Raw genomic sequence first — 22,956 nt, 5'->3', positions numbered from 1 at the left:
TATTCAAAAGAAAAATAAAGTACTTCAGAAGGTGAAAGCACTCTTAATAGATATGCTATCTGAAGCTACAATAACCAAAGATGCAGCCATCCACATTCAACTGGATGAACTCCTAACCAAGATAGAGACATCTGGAGTAGATGCATCGAAATATTTGAGCAAGCTAAAAGAAAAAGAGCTCACTGCAAAAATGATAGAAGAGGTACAGAAAGCTATAGCTGTTGGCAAAGTTAAACTTGTCAAATTTATTGCTGAGTTGACTCCTCAACTCAAGCACTTTCATTATTTATTTCAGAAACTCTGTACATTTTCTTTATTCATCAAAGACATAAAAAAAAAATAGAAGCAATTGAGAAAGAGATCACCGATCTCTCAAATAAGTTGACCACAGAGCCCAATTCAGTTCAAAATTTTTATACAAAGCTACAACAGCTCATGGCTCAACAATTGGACCTAAGAAATGAAGAACATAAGATCAGGATGGACATAATGACACTTCAGACATATTCCTTCCTCATCTTTCATCCGTCCAAGAACAGATCAACTGAGCCACACCCCTATCTACTACACAAGAGGGAAGCACTTTAGATGGCTTAATATCATTATTAGCTGATATTCAAGCACATAATTCTTTAATGGACAGTGTAAAGGATGCCCTCTCTGTCACTCTCACCGAAGCACAGACAAAGTACAAATCCATTTTTGACTAGTTGCCACCACCAAGTGGTAACTAAATTTTGATGTTTATCAAAAAAGGGGGAGTGATATAGTATTCAAAGTATAGTATCAAACAAAAGGAGTGTAGTATACAGGGGGAGTATATCGAGCAGAGTGAGTAGAGTATCCAAGTGCAGTGAACATAATAGTAAGCAAAGAACAAGAGAAGATCACCAAGCACACAAAATCAGAGTTTTGTATAGTATATCGATAAGGGGAGTATATCTGGATATATTATTTCATTGACTATTGTATATACTGTCAATATAGTCAAATCTTGCAAGTATATAGATTATTGAGTTATAACTTTGAAAGTAGTTTTTTGTCAAACATCTCAACTAATGTCAAAAGGGGAGATTGTTACTACTTATCAAGTTGCCATTAGTTTTTTGTTCAAAGTTATTCTATATACTCTAGTCGGTTATCTCTACTGAAATATTCAGTTGATATGCATAGTCCAATTGGTTATATAAGAAAGTAGTCTCAGAGCGTAGTATACACCGAGCTGTCTACCGAGTATCATTCCATGTCTACCAAGTAGCAAAGACGACACACTGAGTCTATATACACTGAGTGAAATGTGTTACCAGATTCATTGAACCTAGACATACATATGGAAACGTGTTACAAGATCGAGGTACATAGAACCGTTATCATATTGGAAATTGCACTTAAAGATTGTGTATGATTTTGAGGTCATCTAACCAATGAAATATTTTGCATGGTTATCCATTCGATAAAACATATTTGTAAGATCGAAGCAATGAATGGATCACTGACATAAGAGATCTATTTATACAACATGGATTGAGATCAAACATATACATGTAGCATGACAAAAAGGATGATATAGAAATATATGAAGCAAGACATGTGAAAGCACTAAGTGTTCTGACTGTTATAGAGACATAGAGGTCACCAAGAAGGATTTCAGAGAACAGTCAAAGAACAAAGTAAATAGAAGGGTTTACCGAGTTACTATATGGGTGTTACCGAGGTATGCTATAAGCAAGGTAATCTTATTCTGAGCACATAGAATCTGCTATAACATTCGAGATGTAAAGTTGCAGATATTTGTAATGATTTTATTGTAATATTTTGAAGTTGCAAGAGAAACCTTTAACAGGGTAAAAGACTCTAATCAAGTCTATAAATTGTAAAGCCTCTAACCAAGTGTAGCATTTAGATTAAGTGTTGTAAAATCCTTTAGCAAGGTAGATCTAACAGATCTTGATACTCCTAATAGGGTAAGCTATCAGAAATAGCTAAACATGTAGCTCTAACTGAGCAACCTTTATTATTGCAGTAGTGAAGTTGTGAATGCCATCCCCACCGCAATTTTTCTCTCTAACCAAGAGCTTCTGCGTAACCAAAATATATGTGTTATGGAGTGAATCATGTATGATTGTTATCTATTTGTTTTAGCTTTATATTATGTTATTGCACTATTTGGTTTATACATAACAGTAAAGTTATTGTTGAAGAAATTTTTTGAAGTACTGATTCACCCCTCCCCTCTCAGTACATTAGCTTTCCATATTGGGCCTAACACAACTCACAAATAGTATTCTATAGAGTCTGTAAAGCAGAAAATCGAACCCTAGGTGTTCCCCCCACTCCAAGGAGAAAGGAGGTCACTAGGATTGACGGTTTTCACTTAGGAGAGACTTTACATTCAAAAGAGGGGTTGAAACCCACAAGATCCAATCCCACACAATGCAAGATTGAATGTTGAATGAGTTTCAAGGTTTAAGACAGCAAGGCTACCCTCTTTTGTAAAGAATGTAGATAGAAGGATTGAACTAGGAGTGCATGTAAAGTAAGAAAGATTTGCTTATAAACAGAGATAGGAATACGGGATGAAGCTGTGGACCTGGAATTAGTAGTAAAATGTTGAGATGACGCTGTCGTGCAAATTTGAGCGAAAGTTGACAGGACGATGGCACCCGGAGTGCACACAGTCCTCCGAAAAATTGGCGAAATGAAGGGGGACCTGTTCGTCTCTGCACAAGGATTTCGGATCTTCAATTACAGCCGCGTACCTGCAACCTACACACAGAAAAGAGAGGATGATTGGGGGGTTAGGGATTAGGGGTTTGCCTTTAGGTCAAACCCTGGTTTTGGATTTAACCAAGAAATGAGAATACTGTAAATGTAAATGTCTGTACTGTAATAAAGTACTGATACCTTATTGTAAGAATGTTTGTATTCTTACATGCGAAGGTGCAATGATGTTGTATGTTGTATGTGATCTCCTCTTCAATGGTTGAATCCTTGTCTTGAATGCAACACTTAGCCTTGAATGGAGACTTAGAATGCTCAATTGCTTGAAGGAATGCTTGAATGCTTGAATGTTTGAATGTTTGCCTAGCGCTTCCGCCTCTTGCACACATATGTCCTTCCTTCTCAAAATGGGAGAGGAAATGTAGTTTATATACTTGTCAATTAGGGTTAAAAGACTTTATTTTCTGACATTAGGCCGACATAGGAAGATTATTTTCCAATTTGCAAACTTGAAGACCCGATGCCCCATAAGAGACCGGGCCCAAAATAGGGCCAGGGACCACAGCGCTGGGCGCCATGGTCCCACCTCCCGGGACAGCAAGGTGCAAGGAAGGATCAGGCCATGGTGTAGAAATATGCAGTTTTTGATGTCATAAATAGGTTTCGGGGTCTCCATTCAGGTTCAGTGTTGCGTCGCCATAATTAAGACCCAAATGTAGTCGAAATTGCAAGTGTCACAATTTTAGGACGCTACATTTAGCCCCCACTTTAGCAGGAGTATAAGCGTACGCCCATACTTCTGGTAAAGTACAAGGAAACAACATTGAAAGACTTTCACCACGTCAAGGAGGCAAGATACACCAAGCCCCCAGTGGACTAAGGATCTTACGACTTCGATTGACAAAGTAAAAGGGAAGATCACGAGGGAGAACCATGACTGTCCGTAGTAAGGTTCCCTCACTATGAGTCATGTAAGAAAGATATCAAAAATTTTCAAGGCAAAGCTAAATTTGTCAAGAAATTTTCAAGTATCTTGAAGAGATATGGACAGAGCGTATGCCCCCTATGTTAAAGCGGTCGCACACGCCTCATCGGGGGTGATTGCTTTAAGGTAGTGATACACATAAGAAATGAGAATGGAAAGGAGCACGTTATCACAAAGATTTAGCCCCCAAGTGTGAGATAAACCCAAGGATAATAGACACAAAACATGAATCATGAGGTGACTTCACTTTCCTTAGGGTCAGTATGTTGTATGATAATTCATGTATATCATATGTATGTATGCATAATTGTTCTTCATTCCCCAATCAAGGAAGGTCACCGAGAAGATGGGAACACATGTGTCTTTTGAGTCAACATGAGAGAGACCAAAAGAGATCTCAATGCTTTGCATCATCCTTAGGTAGACAACACTAAGGACAACAAATAGAAGAATGAGAATAACACATAGAAGAAGTAACAAAAGAGAGGAGGAGAGAGTCTGCTATGCTAATGAACTAGTCTAGCACGTCATCCACCCCCTGATCTTGCTGATCAATATTTCGGGAAGGCAGGAAACACGCTAGAGGAGGAACATCCAACACAGCAGATGGAGCTATCACAAGATCCAAACAAGGGCTATGTTCATGTTCCAAGCCACGTTGTTCTTGTCTAGGAGCTAGGATAAGTGCTTTAGAAAATTTGTTAAATAAATGGTTATCAATATCAACAAATTCATATTCACTATCAGAAGTGAGAGAAGTAACATTTTAATCTATATCATCATCAAGATTTATAAAAATAGGATCTTTAACTCGCACAGGATCAAAACCACCATGCATCTTATGTTTAGGAGATTTTGGCTCAATTTTTGGCTGAGGAGAAAATGGAATAATACTAGCTGAAGGTGTTTTTGGGAATTGCAAAGTTTGAGAAGCAGCTGCATGAGCTCTAAGACGACGCTTTCATCGGCATTCACACGTAGAACGATTTTGTCTAGTCTTAGTAGGAAGTTGAGAAGATTGAGGAGGAGGAATGTTCTCGTCCTTATTGCTTGGGTGTTTAGGTTGTGGTCTCTTAGGTTGGATAATAGGAGAAGACGAAGGTCTCTTCTCTCTATAAAAGGAAGGAGGAGGAACTGCTCCATATAAATGAAGAATATTTGGTTTAGGAAGGAGACCAAGTCCATCATGACGAGGAGGTATAGGTCTGCTTTTAGAAAGTTTATTAGACACAGACATAGTCACATCCATAGGAATGGGTTGGGAATCTTCTTGAGCAAAGACATTAGTTTAATCTTTAAAAGGAAGAACTTCCTTCTCAAGAACGATAAGAATATCAAGTTTGGGTGTTCGAGGTTCACTTAGAGATAGGATCATATCTTTTTTCCACTTTTGATAAGATTTGAAAAGATGATCACTTCGCGGTGGAAGAGATTGGAATTGTTTAGGCCAAAAATAATCAATAGGAACGCTAGAAGTTCTTTCAGCTGGTTTAAAGAGACTATGATTGACAGTAACAACTTCACCATTATGGGGAAATTTCAAACACTTGTGAATAGGAGAAGCAATAGCTTTCATGGAAGATAGCCAAGGATAGCCTAGCTTCACACGAAATTGTTCGGATGATGGAATAATAGCAAAGCTCACATCAAGCGATTTGTTATGGACCTCAATAGGTAATGTAATAGAACCAATTGCAGGAGAAGAAAATGCATCAAATAATTTCACAACCACATTTGTTTTGTCATAGATCACTTGATTCAATTGCAAAGTAAAAAGAAATTCTTCAGTAATGACATTAACCATGCAAGAAGGATCAATAAGCACTCCACGGCAAGGTGTATTCTTGACTTTTGCAACTATATATAAAGGACCATCAGGTGCCCTGATAGTTTCACTGGAATCAAATGTGATGGATGGTTCTTTAGGGATTTTCTGCTGCTCTACAAAGTTAATCACATTTGGAGTCATAGACACAAGGCCCTCAGGTGAGAAAGAGGAATCATTAGTCTCAATTACATTAGAGGTATGAGAAGGTAATGGATCAGTAAAAATCTTAAGATTTTGGTTAGGAAGAGCTACAGATGTGTTGCCTTTATCATTCACACCTGAAACAAAGATAGTATTATTATCAATCAAATCTTGAATTTTACCCTTTAACGCAAAACATTTTTCAGTATCATGCCCAGGTTGACGATGAAATTGACAAAAAGATTTGTTATCAAAATAGGGTGAATTAATCTTTGCAGGATCTATTTGCTTTATAGGAGGGAGGGTAAGCACATTTTGTTCCAATAACTTATTCATAATACTATGCAATGATTCATTCAAAGGAGTAAACTTTCTTTCTTTCTTGAAAAACTTAGAAATAGGAGGCACACCTGATGCTGCATTCACATTGTTGATGATGTTTTCATTAACAAACCCTCTGTTCGGTTTAAACTTCCCAAATGGTTGTTGACTACTATCACCCTTATCACTCGGAGCCATAGGATTTGCTTGTTCCATTTGACTCACAGTCAGTTGATAATTGTGAAGAGTTGCACACAACTGTTGGAAAGAAGTAAACTCAGAAAACAGAAGTTTTTCTCTAATATCTTTTTGTAAATTAGAAATAAAGATTCTTTGAATATCATTGTCAGGTACTGGAAAAGAAATTTGAGCACACAAATGCTTATATCTACCAATGAAATCAGTCACTTTTTCTTTAACACCTTGTTTACAATGCATTAAATCAATCAAAGTAACTTTAGGACTTATATTGTTTTGAAATTGTTGAATAAAAGCATTTGCAAGTTGTTGGAAAGAAGTAATAGAATAGGAAGGCAACGAGCAATACCATTGTAGGGCCTTATCTCTTAATGTTCTAGTAAATAGTTTTGCAAGCAACCTTTGGTCATGAGCAAAATTGGTACATACTGTTTGAAAGGTCTTAACATGTGTTAGAGGATCACCTTTACCATTATAAAGCTCCAACTGCGGGATTTCAACATGCTTAGGTGGGATAGCTCGAACAATGTCAAGAGAAAGTGGGCTCGCAACGTCAAATGTGGGCACACTAAACTTAGATTGATTCATAGAGGCAATTTGTTGTTGTAAAGAAGAGACAGTTTGCGCAAGATTGCTAATGGTCACTTCAGTCGAAGAGTTCATATTAGACATGTTAGATTGTGATGGAAGTATTATGTTATTGAAAGAAGGTATTGGTTGAGAGTAAGGTGGTGGGACACTATGATGGTTAGTCATAGGAGATGATTGGAAACAAGGAACACTACAAGGAGGAATGGAATGGTTGAATGAATTGCCCCCTTGCGTCATATTCATTTGTGGAGATCTAATAGGGACACTCATTGAAGGAATGAATGAAGAAATCAGATTGAATGAAGGAAGAGGGTTAATTGAAGAGGAAGGATTGCCCCCATGACTAGTGATCATAGGTGGAATATTTTGTATTGAAGTAGTCATTATGTTTGATGTAAAAGTAGGTATACTAGCAATAGAAGTTGTTAAAGGAATAGAATGATTGACTTGAGTAGGAGGTTGTGTATAACCTAAAGTTTCGGCACAACTCTTCATAGGCATCACATTCGAATCCACAATGTGTGCAATACTATGCAAAATATCAATTCCATTCTTATCATTTTGAACCATACGTTTTAGACCCTCAATTAAGGGAAGAGCTTGACTATCGAGGTATTCATGAGACATCCATTGCTGAAAATCATCAAATTGGTTATCCAATTTCAAAAGTTGTTCTACAGAAACCTCATGGAGAGATTCTTCATCATTAAGAGGATTAGAGGAATTACCCGTGTCCTCATTAAAAAGGCCATTCAAATTAGGTTCCATCTCCTCGGTAATTAAACCTTGGAAAGACTTAATTCTAAGGCTTCGTCTAACGGGAATAGCGTAAGTAGGGCTTATTGTTGTAAAACTCATGCACTAGAGAGGGAGAGAAGATTTTGAATTTAGAGGTAGCAAATTTTAATAAAATCAGCCAATCTCCTAGATTTAGGCTGTTAAATGCAATGACGACAATCTCCCGAAATTTTGGAAAAAATGTCAGGGACCATGGCGAATGGAGTGCACACGGTCCTTGCAACTTTTTTCAAAATTTTCAAGGATGAAAGTTATGATGATTTTAAAGCTAATCTGAAAAAATTGAGTGATTTTATGATCTGTAGATAGGCCAAATTAAAGTTGCAATCTCAAAATTGAACCCTACCAAGATTGTTGAAAAATGCAAAATTTGAATTTTGAAAAAGAGAGGGAAATTGAAATTTTGAATTTTATGATTTTAGAGGAAATACTAAAAGAAATGCAAGCTTTGAAATTTAATAGTTGACTCAATTTCATGCAAAATTCAATTTTGAAAGCGGAAATCAAAGTTGTTGCAATTAAACATTTAATTTCAAAAGTCACAAATTGCAAAAATTTGAATAAAGCACTGAAATTTCGAATGAATGCCAACACACTTTTCAGATTTAGGACAGTAAGAAACACAATTTTAACACAAAATTTCAGTTTCAACAATTTTTGAATGATTAGAAGCCTTAATCCAAGCAATCACTAGACCAACTTTGACTTTAATTTTGAAAGTGTTAGAATTGATGAAATCAGCCAAGATTCTGGATTTTAGCAAAAAAATACAGTAAGATCTAGCTCCCGAAATTTTGGAAAAAATGTCGGGGACGATGGCGCTCGGGGTGCACACAGTCCTCGCAACTTTTTTCAAAATTTTCAGGGATGAAAGATATTATGATTTCGTTGCGGAATCCAAAGTTACAGCCGATTTTGAGGTGTTTTGATCAGTGAAATTATCAGTCAAAGGTTGAATCAAGAGGGTTTTAAAAATTAGGGTTTTGACACATAACCACTTAACTTTCAGAATTAAAGCACAAATATGAGTTGACAATTGGCAATAGAAGGGTAGATCTGAAACAAGCATTAACAATTAAACATTTCACAAGCTCAATTACTAAAAAGAAAATTTTAGGGTTTTTATGCAATTAACCTCTAAATTTTGCAAAAGATCAAACATGGAAATGTAATTAAGGAAGCAAATTTTTCAGATCTAACCATGAATAATCAGAATTAGGATGTTCACATTGGGTTCACCAAAATGTAAAGTGGAAAATCGAAACCTAGGTGTTCTCCCCACTCCAAGGAGAAAGGAGGTCACTAGGATTGACGGTTTTCACTTAGGAGAGACTTTACATTCAAAAGAGGGGTTGAAACCCACAAGATCCAATCCCACACAATGCAAGATTGAATGCTGAATGAGTTTCAAGGGTTAAGACAACAAGGCTACCCTCTTTTGTAAAGAATGTAGATAGAAGGATTGAACTAGGAGTGCATGTAAAGTAAGAAAGATTTGCTTATAAACAAAGATAGGAATACGGGATGAAGCTGCGGACTTGGAATTAGCAGTAAAATGTCGAGACGATGCTGTCCTACAAATTTGAGTGAAAGTTGACAAGACGATGGTGCCTGGAGTGCACACGGTCCTCCAAAAAATTCGTGAAACGAAGGGGGACCTATTCGTCTTTGCACAAGGATTCCGGATCTTCAATTACGGCCGCGTACCTGCAACCTACACATAGAAAAGAGAGGATGATTGGGGGGTTCGAGATTAGGGGTTTGCCTTTAGGTCAAACCCTCATTTTGGATTTAAGCAAGAAATGAGAATGCTGTAAATGTAAATGTCTGTACTGTAATAAAGTACTGATACCTTGTTGTAAGAATGTTTGTATTCTTACATGCGAAGGTGCAATGATGTTGTATGTTGTATGTGATCTCCTCTTCAATGGTTGAATCCTTGTCTTGAATGCAACACTTAGCCTTGAATGGAGACTTAGAATGCTCAATTGCTTGAAGGAATGCTTGAATGCTTGAATGTTTGAATGTTTGCCTAGCGCTTCCGCCTCTTGCACACATATGTCCTTCCTTCTCAAAATGGGAGAGGAAATGTAGTTTATATACTTGTCAATTAGGGTTAAAAGACTAATTTTTCTGACCTTAGGCCGACCTAGGAAGATTATTTTCCAATTTGCAAACTTGAAGACCCGATGCCCCATAAGAGACCAGGCGCAAAATAGGGCCAGGAACCAGGGCGCTGGGTGCCATGGTCCCACCTCCCGAGACAGCAAGGTGCAAGGAAGGATCAGGCCATGGTGTAGAAATATGTAGTTTTTGATGTCATAAATAGGTTTCAGGGTCTCCATTCAGGTTCAGTGTTGCGTCACCATCGTGAAGACCCAAATGCAGTCGAAATTGCAAGTGTCACAATTTTAGGACGCTACAGAGTCATAGAATTGATGCTTTCACCAAACTCTGTCAGTGAGTACTAGATAGGGGTAGGACCCCTAACTTACTTATGAGATACTCAAAAGTGTCCCTTGGCAGTGGCTTTGTGAAGTTGTCTGCTATTTGTTCCTTTGTGCTAACATATTCCAGCACAACTTTCTTTTCTTGAACTTCTTCTCTTAGATAATGATACTTTATAGAGATATGCTTTGTCTTAGAGTGCATTACCGGATTCTTTGAAATGCTAATAGCACTTGTATTATCACAAAATATAGTTACTAGTTTGATAACTATCTCATTCATACCTTCCAACAATTGTCTGATCCATGCTATATTGGTACAATTCAATGCTGCAACGACATAGTCAGCTTTAGCTGTTGACTGTGAAATGCATCCTTGTTTCTTGCTAAGCCAACTCACTAGTCTTTCTCCCAAAAAGAAAGCTCCACCGCTTGTGTTTTTTTTGTCATCAATATTTCCTACCCAATCAGCATCAATATAGACTTTTAAGTCAAAATCATTCCTCTTTTTATATAGTAAACCATAATCTTCAGTGCCTCTCGAGTATCTGAAAATTCTCTTGATTGTTGTCATATGGGTTTCTTTGGGATCTGCAGAAAATCTTGCAGCTATAACTACTGCATGTGCTATATCAGGCTTGCTGTGAACTACATATTGCAACTTTCCAATCATAGATCAGTAAAGTGTCTCATCAACAAATGCACATTCATCATTCTTTGATAGTTTACAATTAGTAGCCATAGGAGTACTTACAGGTTTAGAATCCTCCATTCCAAATTTCTTCAAGATTTCCTTTATATACTTGGATTGAGTAATGAAAATCCCATTTTTCATTTGCATTATTTTTAAACCTATAAAATACTTTATTTCACCAATTAATGACATCTCAAATTCTTTGTACATTTCATTTCCAAAGTTCTTGCATAAAGAATCATTTCCAAAAAAAATAATATCATCAACAAATATGGCTGAAATCAGTATTCCATTATCCTCATCATTCTTCATATACATGTTGTTTTCACTAGTCCTCATAAATCCAATCTTGATTAAGTAAGAGTGCAATTTTTCATACCATGCTCTAGGTGCTTGCTTTAGGCCATATAAAGCTTTGTTAAACTTAAATATCTGATCTTTATTCTTCTCTTCAATAAATCCTTCAGGTTGTTCAATATTAACTTCTTCTTCTAGGATACCATTCAAAAATGTAGATTTAACATCCATTTGATCTACCTTGAAATTTTTGTAAGCAGTATATGCCAACAATGTTCTCACTCCCTCAAGTCTTGCCACAGGTGCAAAAGTCTCACCATAGTCTATTCCTTCTTCTTGAGCATAACCTTTGCAAACTAGCCTTGCTTTATTCCGAATGACCTCACCTTTTTCATTTAGCTTATTTTATGAAAATCCACTTTGTACCGATTACATTTTTCTCTTTTGGTCTTGGGACTAGTGTCCATGTTTCATTTTTCTTGATTTGTTCAATCTCTTTTGTCATTGCATTCACCAAATCTTCATTGCTTAATGCCTCTTTTACTATCCTTGGTTCAAACTTGGATATCAGACATGTGTTCTGTCTCAGTTTGTTCCTTTTCATCACTGGATCATCCTTATCTCCTATAATATGACTTGATGCATGATTTATTCTGACATATTTTGCTAATATAGGCTCGGTAGGCTCTGTATGATCTTCTTCATCACTCGACAACTAATTATTTTCTTCATCGGCTTTCTCAGTAAAACTTCTTGGTTGTACATATACAAACTCTTCATAATCTTTTGGTTCTTTGGAGTTTCCTTCATCATTCCTTTCTACAAATTCATCAATTTTCACATTTGCACTTTCCACTATTTTGTTAGATGATTTGATCAGGCATTTACATGCTTTACTCCTAGAGGAATAACCAAGAAATGTTCCTTCCTCGCTTTTCTGATCAAATTTTCCATTTTTGTCATCTTTACGAACATAACATCTACTTCCAAATATTTTAAAATAACTTACATTTGGTTTCTTGTCATACCAGATTTCATATGGTGTCTTCATAATTCCTTTTTTCAGTTGCACTCAGGTCAGGGTGTAAATTGCAATGCTTATTGCTTCTCTCCAAAATATTTGAGGTACTTTCTTCTCTATCATCAAAGTTCTAGCACAATCTATAATTGATCTGTTTCTTCTTTTAGCTATCCCATTTTGCTGTGTTGTTCTCGGTGCAAATACTTGTCTCTTTATACCATGATCATTGCAAAATAAGTTAAATTCATCTGAAATGAACTCTCCTCCTCTATTAGATCTTAGACATTTCAACTGTCTTCCTGTTTCATTTTCAACTCTTGCCTTATACCATTTTAACATTTGAAAGGCTTCTGATTTCTCTTTTAAAAACATAACTGACATCATCCTTGAGTAATCATCCACAAATAATATGGAGTATTTATCACCATAATAACTTTGAACTTTCATAGGACCACAAAGATCAATGTGTACAAGACCTAAAATTCCTTTAGAAGTGTAAGACTTACTTGTAAAGCTTGATTTTGTCATCTTACCCATCTGGCATCCTCAAGCATATTGCATTCTTAGGTTTTTCCAAGCTCGGTAGACCTCTTACTCGGTTCTTGTTACTTATTTTGATCAAGTTATTAAAATTTACATGACAAAACCTTTTATTCCATAACTAGGTATCTTCTATTTTTGCATACAGACAATTGTTCTGAGTTAAGTCAAGATGAAAATATTACCTCTTGTTTGAGTCTTGGTAGTAGCCAACTTTCCATGTTTGTCATGAACTTTGACAATTCCTTTCTAAAATTCTATTTGGTATCATGTATTGTTTAGTTGTGCTACACTCAACAAATTGTTTTCAGACCTTCAACCCAATATACATCATCACATTTAGCATTGTCAAGAAGTGTGATAGATCCTTTACCTTTCATAGGACATGGTTGGTGTAGGAGCACCCTTCCAAACTTTTTCTCTTTCTTGTTTTGTTGGTGTTATGCTTCTTATGAAGCCATTGTACATGAATAAGAGCCATGAGCTCATGTGTCCTAGACTAGGTCCTAGTTAGGGTCCCAGTGGAGATCTTAGGGGTCATGAGTCAAGATTATGATTTTCTTGAAAATGGAGGGTATGTGTGTCCTTAAAGTGTTTAGAGGTCTTTTATAACATGGTGGTGTCCTTAGGTTGGCCCAATGTGGGTCTAGGAGTCATAAAAAGCAACATTGGGGAAGTTTCTCAAAAGTTGCATGACAACTTTTAAAAGTTGTCAAGCAACTTTTCCACCATGATGTCAAGTTCTTTAGGTTAGTGTGGAAAACCCTAGTTTGGGCACACAAATTGAGGAAAAGGTAGTATAAGTACTTGCAAATCCTAAATTCATGGGTCGGATGTCAGAGATTGTACAGCCCTAGAAAAAAGATCAGACTGAGATTGTGAAACTGTTACCAGTCAATTTGTATGAAGCAATCAAGCAAGTTAATGGATTGAAAAATGTTTAAAACTGTGTGGAATGTTTTTCATGCTATAAATACTTTCATTTCAAGCAATTATTTTAGGTTTTTTATTTGCAGATTGAGTGAGTTTGTAAATAGTTTGTAAATTGTATTCTTACTATCCAGTTTTGGACAGGATTGTGTAAATGGTTGTATAACTCCATTCCCCATTGTGGAACCACTATGAAACCATGGGGAATGAGAGTGAAGACCTTGTACCATATTGAAAAATAAGCAGGGCCCTTAAAAATGCAGGAAGGCCAAGCAAAGACCCACTCCTAGGCGAGACTAGACAGTGCCCGGTTATGAGAGGTTGAATTGCAGAGGTCTTGGAGAGCAAGGTTGGACAGAGGAGAGTATATCCTTTGAAGGAGGTGTAGAGGAGTGTTAGAAGCATCATTGGTGTGAAGGAGGAGCCTCCACCAATCCAAACAAGGTGGCTAACACACAAAACCTTCACTGTGACCCAGGCCGACTACAAAACCCTCACAAAACCCTTAAAAAACCCCAAAATTCGCTCTAGGCACTGTACGACCACTTGGAGGCCCAAAACCCAGAAAATCCTTGAGCCCTTTCCAATTGAATGGTAGTCCATTTTGGGAGTTAGGGTTGTTTATGCATCATTTGTGAGAGAGAGCCCTAGAAGACCGGTTAGGAGGCCTAATTGGTCCTAATCCTTGTAGCCCTATTTTGTAAGCAAAAACATAAAACAGTGAAATCGGTAGAAAGCATGAAGGTAGCAACTTCTTGGGGGCACTTGGAGGGATGTAAAACATGGTTTAAGACCTATTTTAACCTTGCTAAGACCTTGGAAAGTGTGGAACAAGCCTTATCCCTTATTAGCCATAGTAAGAGGTTTTGAGTCTCATGAGTAGGTGAGATCTTAGGAGCAGCATAGCAACCCATTGGTGGGTGGATTGGGAAAGGTTAGGGGATTCCTCAAGAAAAGGAAGTCCCAGAGACCCTAGGGTGTGAGGAGAACACCAGGTGATCCCAGGGAAGGATCCAGGAGCATAGACTAGGCTAGTCTATCCCAAACCCCATTCCATCAGATTGGTATCAGAGTGGGTGAAAGACTTGTTGGACTGTGTGTGTCTCTATATACTAGTGAATCAGTAGGGGAGAGAAAAATGGTTACTAATGCAAAGCTAGCTAGAGAAGTGGAAGAGTAGAATGAGAAGAATAGATTCCTTGAAGCAACAATGAGTGAGATAAGGGATAAATTGCAGGAAGTGGTGGATTAGAGAACACATGAACCTTGGGATGAAGACACCAAGGGTAAAGGCAAGAGAACTATAGACATAGATGACATAATTCATGAACTATATCCCTTATTCAATGAAGAACCTTTTGTGAAGGCTATCAAGGCTTTGAACACCAAAGTTTTTGAAGGATTGCCACATTTCAGTGGAAGAATGGACATAGACACTGTTATGGAATGGATTGAGGGCATGGAAAACCACTTTGAGAGTGAAGGAGTGACAGAGGCTTAGAAGGTTAAAGTTGCCAAATCAAGATTAAGGGGAGAAACTTTGACATGGTGGAAGTACCTGCAAGAAGAAAGGATTAGCATGGGAAAGCTACCAATTGCAAATTGGAAAGCTATGGTGAGTAAGACTAAGGAAAACTACTTACCAGAGGATTATGAAGTCCAAATTCATAAGAAGAGACAAGGATTGAAGCAAAAAGATCTTGATGTAACTTCCTACACCGAAGAGTTTCAAAAGCTATGTCTAAGATCTAAAGTCCAAGAAGATGAATCCATTAAGGTGGCTAGGTATCTAAGCGGCCTAAAGTGGAAGATATAAGAGGAGATAAGCTTATGGACTCCTACTACTGTTCAGAAATATCATTAGCTTGCTATCAAGGTAGAAGAGAGGAACAAAAGGAAAGGAGACTCCAATAACAGGGGTAGAGGCAGAGGTAGAGACCAAGTGAATCACCGAGGTGGTTACCAAAGCAAGAAAAATTAGCCAAGGAACCAAGGAGAAGCCAAGTTGACTGAGCATGGTAGTGAAACCAATCTCAGAGGAGGACATTCTAGAGGAAGAGGTGCACAAGGTGGTCCAAATAGGGGTAGAGGTACCGGCAGAGGTAACTCCTATTTTGCAACTATGAAGTGTTACAATTGTGGACAATTGGGACACCTGGCCTATAGGTGCCCTGACAAGCCTACCACATCAAACAGTGGAAAGAGGGTTGTTTATGTACAAGAATACTCTTCAAGTAGCAAGACATCGGATGTGGACCAGATTGAATCTAAAGTTGGAGAAAATCTAATGTTCAATAGGATTTTGATCAGACAGCCGGTTAAGGAGGAACCCAAACATAAGAGAGCATTGTTTAGGGTGAGATGCAAAGTTCTTGGTAAAGTGTGCAAGGTGATAGTTGATACAGGGTCAACTGACAACATCATCTCAAAAGAGGCAGTTAGGAAGTTGAAACTCACAAGAATACCCCACACCAATCTTTACAAAGTGACTTGGTTGAACAAAGGACAGAGTGTGCTAGTTAATGAGCAGACTTGGGTAGAGTTTTCTATTGGAGGATATAAGGATAAGATCCTTTGTGATGTGTTACCTATGGATGCATGTCACTTATTGCTAGGAAGACCTTGGCAATTTGACAGGAAGGTGATCTATGACAGAGAGGAGAACTCCATATCATTCAAGAAGGATAGCAAGACCTTCAAGATTCAGTCTTTGACAAAGGATGAAGAGGGTACTTCAAAAACACCTAGTGTTTTAATGGCTACTAGTAAAGAATTATTTAGTTTGCTACATCAGGAGGAGATAGTGAAGTGTGCCATCTTTGTGAAGCCAAAGGAGGAAGAAAACAAGTTGCAGGCAGAAATACCCAAGGAGGTGAAGCAAATGTTGCAAGAGTATAAGGATATAGTGAGTGATGGACCACCTGCAACACTCCCACCAAGAAGGTCCTTAAGCCATCAAATAGACTTTGTTCTTGGTGCATCCTTACCTAACGAGGCTGCATATAAGCTCACACCTAATTAGAATAAGGAAGTAGCAAGGCAAGTGCAGGAGTTATTGGAACAAGGACTGATTAAGAAGAACATCAGCCCATGTGCAGTCCTGGTAGTGCTAGCATAAAAAAAAAAGGAGGTAAGTGGAGACTATGCACTGACTCAAGAGAAATCAATAGGATTACCATAAGGTATAGGTTTCCTATTCCTAGAATAAAGGATCTAATGGACTATTTAGGAGGGGCTATGTATTTTACCAAGCTAGACCTTAAAAGTGGTTATCACCAGATAAGAATTAAGGAGGGTGATGAGTGGAAGACTACTTTTAAAACCACATATGGATTGTATGAGTGGCTTGTGATACCATTTGGGCTTACTAATGCTCCAAGCACCTTCATGAGGTTGATGAATGAGGTGTTAAAAGACTTCACAGGTAGATTTGTGGTAGTGTACCTAGATGACATTCTCATCTATAGCAAAACCAAGGAAGAACACCTTGAGCATTTGAGGTTAGTTTTATAAAGGTTGCATGAGGAGAAGCTATCTATCAACCTAGAGAAGTGTGACTTCTTGAAGCAAGAGCTAGTTTACTTAGGATTTGTGGTGTCCAAAGGAACCTTGAAGATGGATCCAAGTAAAGTGGAGGCAATCTTAAATTGGCCTACACCTAAAATAGGGACTGAGGTAAGGAGTTTCCATGGATTAGCTCAATTCTATAGGAAATTTGTGAGGAACTTCAGTGGTATATGTGCACAAGTCCTTGACACCATTAAGGGAGGTCTTAAAACTAAGTTTGAATGAATGGAGCAGGTAGACAAAGCATTTCAAATGTTGAAGCAAGAAGTAGCCACAAAACCCATCCTTCTCCTACCTACATTTGATAAGCTATTCACCTTGGAGTGTGATGCAAGTGGAATTGCAGTAGGTGGTGTATTGAGTCAAGAGGGAAGACCTATGACATTTTTCAGTGAGAAGCTTAATGAAGCAAAGAAGAAGTACTTAGCTTATGACCTAGAGTTGTATGCATTAGTACAGTCTCTAAAGAAATGGAGGCATTACCTACTTCCAAAAGAATTTATAGTGTTCACAGACAATCAGGCATTGAGTTACATAAACACTCAAGAGAAGTAGCAATAGGCATCTGAAATGGATAGAATACCTCCAATCCTTCACCTTCACCATCAAGCATAAGAAGGGGCAGCTTAATAAGGTGGCAGATGCATTAAGCAGGAAGTTGTTGACAGTTCAAGAGTTATAGTTGCAGAGCATAGTAATAGAAGGTTTCAAAGACTTCTATGAAGGAGATGAAGACTTCTCAATAGCTTACAAGGTTTGCAAAGAGTTTGAGAACCATTTCCATGGTGAGTATGCAGATTACACTCTCCAAAATGGTCTCTTGTTCAAAGGTAATCAGTTGTGTGTACCTAGAAGATCCATGAGGGAGAACCTCATCCAAGAGAAACATAATGGTAGTTTAAGTGCACACTTTGGAGTCAACAAAACCTTGGATTTAGTACAGAGGTACTACTATTGGCCAAAGTTTCCAAGGGATGTGAAAAGATATGTAGAACAGTGTGGTGTATGCCAAAGAGCCAAAGGTGGATCAAGCAATGTCGGTTTATATCAACCATTACCAGTCCCAAACAGACCTTGGGAATGTATAAGCATGGACTTTGTAGTAGGACTTCCCAAGACTAAAGCAGGTATGGACAACATCTATGTGGTAGTAGATAGATTTTCCAAGATGAGTCATTTTAACCCATGTAAGACTACACATGATGCAAGCTATGTTGCATATCTCTTCTTCAAAGAGATTGTTAGGATTCATCGACTCCCTTTAAACATTGTTTCAGATAGGGACAACAAGTTCATGGGTCATTTTTGGTAGACATTGTGGAGGAGACTAGGAACCAACTTGTCATTTAGCTTAGCTTACCATCCACAAACAGATGGTCAAACCAAAGTCATCAACAGGGTGTTAGGTAAATTGTTGAGGTGTTTAACTAAGGAGTATGGCCAAACATGGGACCTAATCATTCCTCAAGCAGAGTATGCATATAATGACAATGTGAATAGAACTATTGGTAGAAGCCCTTTTGAGGTTGTGTATGGCAGACATCCAAGACGAGTATGTGAGTTGAGAGACCTTGGTAGTTTGGAAATGAAGAGTAGGCAAGAAGAAGACTTCAGTCAAACCATCAAGGAAGTTCAGGAGCAAGTTAAGAATGCCATCCTTGAATCCACTCAAAAACTAAAAGCCAAAGTGGATGAGAAAAGGAGAGAAGTTGAGTTCAAGGTGGGTGACTATGTGATGGTCCATTTGAGCAAAGCCAAGATGCAAAGAGGTAAGCCTACCAAACTGCAGATGAGAAGGGTAGGACCTTGTAGAATCCTATCGCAATGGTAAGAATTCCTACAAAGTTGACCTACCTTTAGATTTAGCTATATCACTTGTCTTTAATGTAGCTGACCTGATCACGTACAAGGGTGAGATAGCAGGGCAGACTGAGAACCAAGCCAAGGTACTGCAAGACCTTGATGTTAATGTCTTACCACAACTGAAGAAGCCCAAAGAAAAGGATATCTTGGAATCAAGGGTGAAGAAGTCTACTAGACACCAGGTCTACATTGAGCACTTATTGAAAAGGGAAAATCAACCAGTATCTAAAGCTACATGGGTGGAGGAGAGCAGGTTCAAGGCACTTGGAATAGACCCGGCTCTCATCTCTTCTTCTATTTCCTAAGTTATGTACAAAGGGGGAGTATGGTGTAGGAGCACCCTTCCAAAATCTTTCTCTTTCTTGTTTTGTTGGTTTTATGCTTCTTATGAAGCCATTGTACATGAATAACAGCCATGAGCTCATGTGTGCTAGACTAGGTCCTAGTTAGGGTCCTAGTGGAGATCTTAGGGGTCATGAGTCAAGATTGTGATTTTCTTTAAAATGGAGGGTATGTGTGTCCTTGAAGTGTTTAGGGGTCCTTTATAACATGGTGGTGTCCTTAGGTTGGCCCAATGTGGGTCTAGGAGTCATAAAAAGCAATATTGGGGAAGTTGCTCAAAAGTTGCAAAAGTTGCATGACAACTTTTAAAAGTTGTCAAGCAACTTTTCCACCATGATGTCAAGTTCTTTACGTTAGCATGGAAAACCCTAGTTTGAGCACATAGACTGAGGCAAAGGTAGTATAAGTACTTGCAAACCCTAAATTCATGGGTTGGATGTCAGAGATTGTACGACCCTAGAAAAAAGATCAGACTGAGACTGTGAAACTGTTACCAGTTAGTTTGTATGAAGCAATCAAGCAAGTTAATGGATTGAAAAATGTCTAAAACTATGTTGAATGTTTTTCATGGTGTAAATAATTTCATTTCAAGCAATTAGTTTAGGTTTTTATTTGTAGATTGAGTGAGTTTGTAAATAGTTTGTAAAATGTCTTCTTACTATCTAGTTTTGGACAAGATTGTGTAAATGGCTGTATAACTCCATTCCCCATTGTGGAACCACCATGAAACCATGGGGAATGAGAGTGTAGACCTTGTACCATATTGCAAAACAAGCAGGGCCCTTAAAAATGCAGGAAGGCCAAGCAAAGACCCGCTCCTAGGCGAGACTGGACAGTGCCTGGTTAGGAGAGGTTGAATTGCAGAGGTCTTGGAGAGCAAGGTTGGACAGAGGAGAGTATATCCTTTGGAGGAGGTGTAGAGGTGTGTTAGAAGCATCATTGGTCTGAAGGAGGATCCTCCACCAATCCAAAAAAGGTGGCTAACACACAAAAACTTCACTGTGACCCAGGCCGACTACAAAACCCTCACAAAACCCTTAAAAAACTCCAAAATTCGCCCTAGGCACTGTATGGCCACTTGGAGGCCCAAAACCTAGAAAATCATTGAACCCTTGCCAATTGAATGGCAGTCCATTTTGGGAGTCAGGGTTGTTTATGCATCGTTTGTGAGAGGGAGCCCTAGAAGACCGGTTAGGAGGCCTAATTGGTCCTAATCCTTGTAGCCCTGTTTTGTAAGCAAAAACACAAAACAGTGAAATTGGTAGAAAGGATGAGGGTAGAAACTTCTTGGGGGCACATGGAGGGATGTAAAACATGGTTTAAGAACTTGGAAAGTGTGGAACAAGCCTTAGCCCTTATTAGCCATAGTAAGGGGTTTTGAGTCTCATGAGTAGGTGAGACCTTTAGAGTAGCATAGCAACTCATTGGTGGGTGGATTGGGCAAGGTCAGGGGATTCCTCAAAAAAAGGAAGTCCTAGAGACCCTAGGGTGTGAGGAGAACACCAGGTGATCCCAGGGAAGGATCCAGGAGCATAGACTTGGCTAGTCTATCCCAAACCCCATCCCATAAATGGTGCATCATTACCAAATCTTACATAACCTCCATCATAATCTTCTAATTTAGCAAACTTGTGTTTATCACCTGTCATGTGATGTGAGCATCCACTATCTATGATCCAAGAATCATTATTATTTATGTGTGATATTAAGGCTTTTTCTTCATACCTTTCTTCATCTGATCCATCTTTGATAGCCACATATACAACTTCCTCTATCTCAGTCCCATCAGATTTTTCATTATTGGATTCCTCATCAGCTACTAGGCATGTCTTTCTATCTCTCCTTCTGAATTCTTGGTGTCCAATTTTATCATAGTTAAAACATTTTAAATGTAACTTTCCTTTTTACTTACCTTTGCCTCTTGGTAACCTTCTAGCCAATAATGCTTCAAACTCTTCTTGCTTTTTGATTTCCTCATATAGTTTGTGTACTTCTTCCATGTTTTTGCGAAATCTCTCACTTGCTCCATTGTGATTTTCTTCAGCATACTTATACATTCTATCATTGTAATCATTAGATTCACCAAGATGAAAAGAACCGAATGCAGATTCAACTTTGTTAACCGAAGACCCACTGTTATCAAAATTACTCAACTCAAAAGCATGTAGCTTACTGATAGTAGCATCCAAAGAGACTGGCATGTTATGTAGAGACCTTAATTCATTAATTGCAGAGACTTGAATGGCATAAGCAGGTAGAAGTGTTCTCAGCAACTTACTTGTTACATCCTTTTCTTTAATAGTTCCTCTTGCTCCTTTGATTTGATTGACAATTTCCTCTAACCTTGTACTGTAGTGGATTATGTTCTCACCTTCATTCATTCTCATGGGTTCAAGTTGTCCTCTAAGACTGTCTACTTTTTCTCTTTGAACATGTTCATCACCACCATACACAGATATAAGCTTATTACACATAGCTTTGGCATCATTACAACCTTCTAGATCATTAAACTCTGAGTCAGTCAATGCTGATGTTATTTCAATCATTGCTTGAATATGTTCTTGCTTTGCCTTTATTTCTTCCATTGTCATAGGGTAGGTCCTAGGTGCAATGTAATCATTCTCCAGATAATATGTTGCATATTCTCTAATTCCTGATAAGTGCAGCTTCATCCTTTTCTGCCATGTGGTGAAACTTGACTTGTTCAACTTTGGTGCATCCCTTTTATACATCTTCGGATCTTGCCTCAAGTTCCTTTAAACTTTTCTTTCGAATATCTAGCTCTGATACCAATTGTTAGTTAGATGAGAGGGGGGGGGGGGGGTTGAATCAGATAAACTCACAATACAAAATATTCATCAGATTCAACCTCGGTAGAACTTACTTGATATGCAACTATGACTGTAAATCATTCAAACTCATAAACTGATAAACTTGAAACAACAAAACACATTTAACACCAGATTTAATGTGGAAACCCAAATAGGGAAAAACCATTGTGGGATTTTACACCCACAAAGAAAATATACTCTTCTAGAGTATGCTCGGTTAAAAGCCAATCCTATTAAAGATTACATAAACACATTGCTAGATGTGACCCAGTCAAGTGATTTCGTTCAGATTTATCAGAATCTTGCACTTTGTTAGAAGTGACCTTGTCAAAGGATTTCAAACACTCATTCAAAATGTTACCTTGCTAGAGGATTTACAAATAAGACTGTTAGGTCCACTCGGTTAAGAGATTTCCTATCACTTACAAAAATGAATAATAGTAATAAAATATATCTGCAACTTCACATCTGAAATGCTAAAGCAGACTCTATGTGCTCAAAATAATCTTGTCAAAAGACTTATCTTCCTCCTTGTTGGGCTTCTCAATCTGTTCTTCAATCTTCTGTACTCAGTAATCACCTCTACAGTATCACTGCTCTTCTATTTGCTCGCATCTTTTGTTCATCAACTTTTCTTTATTTATAAGCAATTCTTAACTGCTTAATCTCCTTAGTCACATTTCCCATGATTAATCTTAGCCATCGGATCTTCAAACTTGACTAGGTTCATTGAATCCTTTGAACTGAAAAATGTTTTATCTTGCCTTGGAACTTGTATTCCTTCCTTGGTACTTGTGCTCGGTTATGACCATTCAATCTGTGATGTAGATCCAACTCTTTA

The sequence above is a fragment of the Cryptomeria japonica genome, chromosome 1 (genome assembly GCF_030272615.1).
Source record: "Cryptomeria japonica chromosome 1, Sugi_1.0, whole genome shotgun sequence".
In the NCBI taxonomy this organism is placed as follows: domain Eukaryota; kingdom Viridiplantae; phylum Streptophyta; class Pinopsida; order Cupressales; family Cupressaceae; genus Cryptomeria; species Cryptomeria japonica.
The sequence above is the reverse complement of the archived record's forward strand: the minus strand, read 5'-3'. Positions refer to the sequence as shown.